The 4,814-nt window shown below is 49.0% G+C and overlaps 1 pseudogene; it reads right to left on the bottom strand.

The window, feature by feature from the left end:
* Positions 1-2,831: 2,831 nt before the first annotated feature.
* LOC117241422 lies at positions 2,832-3,965 on the bottom strand (annotated as a pseudogene).
* Positions 3,966-4,814: the final 849 nt, after the last annotated feature.

The following is a 4,814-nucleotide window of genomic DNA, read 5'->3' as shown; positions in this document are numbered from 1 at the left end:
CGTTGCCTAGCGAAGCGATCACGGTGTCGGTGTTCGTGGCGGGCTTTCTCCGTCTTCCGCTCGTATTCCGCGCTGGCGATCGTTCACGGTCCGTCGACCACGTCCGCGAAACTCCCTCGCCACCGCTGTTCGCTTCTCGCGAACGTCCGCGTGCGCGCCCCTTCTTTTCGCAACGTTCCAAACGTCCCGTGCTGTCGCAAGAATTACCTCGTTGCAAAAAGACACCGAGTTTTATCGCGACCAGCGGCAGAACGAAGGAACCGATCCGCCGCGGTGCCTACGTGCTCTGGACGCCGTTAGCGAGCGCTCGCGCGGGCCTGCGTTGTTGTGAATATAATAGGACGAAGAATCTTATTCGATTTAATTTCGCGATGCTCAAGCAAACCGTGTTTCTTCGTCGAAGAAACGCTCGCGGTGCAGAGCAAACAAATTTTCACCAACTTGGATGTTTTCCTTTTTTCTCCCCGAGGGACCATTCGTCGAGAAGACAGCAAGCAACGGCTGTTCATTTCGCGAATCCAGCGAGGATAATTACGGATAAAATCTTGAGAAACAGTCGCTAAAAAATGACCGGTCCCAAAGGGGGGAAGGATAGAACGGGAAAACGGATGTACGGGCACGCTAGCGGTCACGGTTTCACATAAATCACCGGAGGTGAAAGAGCGGGAGCAATCGGGCCGAATATCGTATTTAGCTCTATCCGGCAAAGATTTATTTACGAAGTCGAGCTAACCACCGACGATACGTTTCCTTAAATCGCAGTACCGCGTGGATACAAGCCTCCCGTTCCACGATCTTCCACTCCGTGTTCGCGCAGAAAGCGTAGAAAGCGTAGAAAGCGTAGAAAGCGAAGTTTGAAAAATTCGCGCATCTTTGGCGAACGGCGAAACGAACGTGCGGTCGCGGAAAAGAAAACTATTAAAGGAACGAACGAGTAGGTGGATGGGCGAGCAGAAGAACGGGTAGAGAGAGAGAGAGAGAGAACAGAACGAACGAATAAATTAACGTTTCGAAGACAACGGGACGAAGACAATAGAACGAAGAGAGTCATCGGGATGTTTGAAACGCTGCGAGGATCTCTGAACTATTTCGCTTCTAACGAGTGAAAGGAAAGGAGAAGAAGCTTGCGCGCTAACTAGACGAGAGAAACGATTGCAACCTTCACGCTAAATAGGAAACGATTTTGCCTAGAATCGCAAACGAACACCGTTTCGATCCTTTAACGGGGGTTGTATCGATCGCGCGACCTGACACCTGCGACTTCAATGGCGAGAAACGAGAAGAGTTGGAGCAACTGCTCCACGAAATTTTTGTAATTCTCGTTTCCAGCGTCTAAATACGCGCGACGGTGCACAACGAAGCGTGCAGGAAGAAAGCTGACAGACGGAATCGCGTCCCCCTTCCGTTTCGAAATACAGCGGTGGCGGTAGAAACGTAACGGCGAGGCAGAAACTGTCGACGAAAGCGCGAAAGATCGCGTCTGATTTTTTCGACGAGCGACGCCTCTCTCTCTCTCTCTCTCTTTCTTTCTCTTCGCTTGGATTTTACGATGCGCCCGCGCCCTCTTCTCTCTGTCTGTCGAGAGAAGCGGGGGCAGAGAGACCGCGCTAAGTCACCTGTAATTTCCGGCCGAGAAATAGCGGGTGGCGCCGCCCATCTTCCGCGAACGGCTTCTTAAGTCGTCTTGACCGTGGCGAGATTTTTCGGACCGCTGGTTGCTTATTTACGATGACGATCGAACTCGTTAACGCACCGAGCACACCGTACACGCCACTAGAATTCAAAATGGCCGCTCTCCGCGGAGCAAGTTAAGCTTTATCGAGCCCGATTGAACTTTGTAGTCGCTCGTGCTCGTCTTTCGTAGCCTGTCTCTCGCGGTGGGTAAATACCGCCCTTACGATCTCTTTCCTTCTCCCGTGTACACGGCTACGCGATAAATTTGATATTTCGTAGTAGAGCAGCGCCGATCGCGAACAGTAGCGAAGCTTTATCGCTTGCGAATGAACATCGTCGAATGTTTCGGCGTAATACGGTGGCAAGATTTTTCGGCTAATATTCGACGGAAGAAGGAGATGAGACGGATCTAGCACTTGCCAGCTTATTCGACCAATCCGAATCGTATCCGACAAAGGAGATGACCATCGCAATCGACTCCCCGAAAGATACGCAGATGGGAGAAGGCCGAACCCAGTTCTTTACGTTCTTTCGTCTTGAAACGAAAGTTGTCTGAAAGTGATTAGGTTTCTCGTCGTTTAAAGATTCGAGGCCCCTCGCTAGAAAAACGAATTGAACGCGAATGACACCGTTCGAAAGATTCGTCTTTACGAGGCAAGAAACGCCTGGCGCCGGTTTACAAGGATATCGAACTGCGTCAATTATCGTCGGTGTGTCCAGAGGAGCGAAGGTATTTACCGGGCTAGTTGGAGATTCCTCGGTATATGTATTATTGAGCGATCTACGGGTTGATCTGGGACCCAAGACGATATTGTCGGTATGATTAGGAACGTCAAGGTGCGTTCGTATGTGCCGTCGATGGAGGTGATCGTGGCCGTGATGTAACGTTTCGAGGTTGTCGATAACGTGTTGAGTGTTCCGATTGGGACCTAACGTTTCCGTTGGTTAAGTTTTAGCGAATCAGCGAGTTTTTCGGTGATAAAGTTCATGCTAGAGCCGGTGTCTAGCAGAGCTCTACAACGGAATGGTTGAACTTTATTGTTCAATACGTTGACCTGCGCTGTGACTAACAAATCGTGCTGCAGTGGTTCAGAAGGCAGCGAGGTCAATGAGTCCGTTTTCTGTGGTTCGGACCCTAACAAGGTCATTTGATGACGTCATTGTTTTCCTTGTCGTCTAGGACTGGACGATATATTTGATCCAGATGCCGTCGTTCGCGATAACCGAGATTCACGTTTCGGTGATGTTCGCGGAGACGATCGGGGAGACGTGGATGCGCGTCTCGAACGATGTGACGATCGCGGGGTCGGTGAACTAGGCGAAGATCGACCGTTGGGTGATCGATCGCTCGATGATCGGCTTACACGTGGTCGTGATTTGCTATGACCATGGTCTTGATGTAGGTATGTATGGTGTCGCTGCCTGCAGATGCGACATGAACCGGCGGAGCAATGAGTAATAGCGTGTCCCTTACCCAAACAATTGGTACATAGAGACGCCCTCTTGGCGATTTCAAGGCGTTTTTTAGGCGACTTCGCTTTGAAGACGTCACAATTCCATAATTCGTGTTGTCCTTGACAATTCGGACACACCAACGTATTATGTGTAGCTGTGAATGCGTAACTTCGCGGTGCGTTCGATCGCTGACGTTTGTGTTGATCGGGCTCTCATTTTATCACGGTTGATGCTGAACTTGTCCTGTCGCCTTTCGTCCGTGTTTTCAGAAAGTCTACCAGTTGCGTATATGACGGCATTTTCTCGTCCGGCAATGTGCGCTGCCATTTGCGAATGATGGCTGAGGGTAGCTTCGACGTGAATAATTTTATAAGAGCGACATTTGAGGTAACTGGTTCACCGAGCTTTTCTAACGCTTGGAGGTTTACCTTGACCGTCTCAAGAAAATCATCTATCGCTTCGGGTGTCTCTTTGGTTATTTTCGGATAGTCAAAAATCAAGTCCCAGTGGCGCATGCAGACTTGACTGTGGCAGTCGAATTTTTCCTTCAGAACGTCAATAGCGATCGAATGATTTAACTCGGTGACATCTAACGATTGTATGCTTCGCGTGGCCTTTCCGGTCAAAGAGGATCGTAGGTAGTGGGATTTCTGCACGGGTGTAAGTCGCTCGCTTCGATCGATAGTGGATAAGAAGGAGTCGTAAAATGAATGCCAATTTTCGATGGTACCGTCGAAAGTAGGCAGGTGAATTTCAGGGCAGTTTAATTGATGTCGGCTCGGCGACATTAGATGACTCGCAGCCTTGTGATTTCGACGACGATGTTGGTGTATCATCCATGAGAGTGTGTATTCGTATTACCAGATTGTAATATGTGTCGGTTACTTGGGAAACGCGCGCGTCGTCTATCTCCCCTAAATCTTCTAATTCTCTTGTAACAATCGATATTGTTTCCACGTGTCGTCGAGTAGTGCCGCATAGGCCGTTAAATGGGCCTTATTCGGTTGTCTAGATTTTTCGTATTCATCGAGTCGTTTCGATAGAAAGGTAAATCGACCGATTTGAAAGCCTCGTCTCCGATGCAAGGAGGTAAGTTGCTCTGTGTTTTCCATTGGTATAGCAGATTGTGAAAAGAATGCAGTGAACGAGCTTACCTTGTGGTTGCGAGTTTAAATGTTACTCGTCACCGTGTGTGTCTCGTTTAATGTGTAAGACGTGTTCCTACTGAAGTCGACCCTCTAGTTGTTGGCGTGAGGCTGCGTGGTTGCGTTCTTGCGTTTTCAAGAGGGTTATGCCTCTTCAAAACTGATGGTCCCTGGCGCTACTGACTTCACCGGAGTGGTAACGCTTCTGCTGCCGTTTCTATTGGATTCACGTGGCACTGTATGGTAGTGGATGTCACTGGCGTGCACTTTTCACTTGCCACTGTATCCGGCTCGAAGGACCAAATGTTACGACCGTTCGCGGAGAGACGCGGTCGTTAGGAAAACGCTTCAGCGAGAGGCGTAAATATTCGCTACGATTATGTTAATCAACGCCGCGAAATAGTCGTTCCCCTGTTTCGGTCAAGATAACAGAGGTCGTTTAATGAATGTAACACTGTATTAACAGGTTTACATAGAATAATATATTTTACAATAATATGATGATTATATTACAGAAATTTGACTCGACTTTGCGGACTC

Source organism: Bombus vosnesenskii, unplaced genomic scaffold, assembly GCF_011952255.1.
Source record: "Bombus vosnesenskii isolate JDL3184/JDL3185 unplaced genomic scaffold, Bvos_JDL3184-5_v1.1 scf7180000015845, whole genome shotgun sequence".
In the NCBI taxonomy this organism is placed as follows: Eukaryota; Metazoa; Arthropoda; class Insecta; order Hymenoptera; family Apidae; genus Bombus; species Bombus vosnesenskii.
This window is presented reverse-complemented; position numbering and strand designations above follow the sequence as displayed.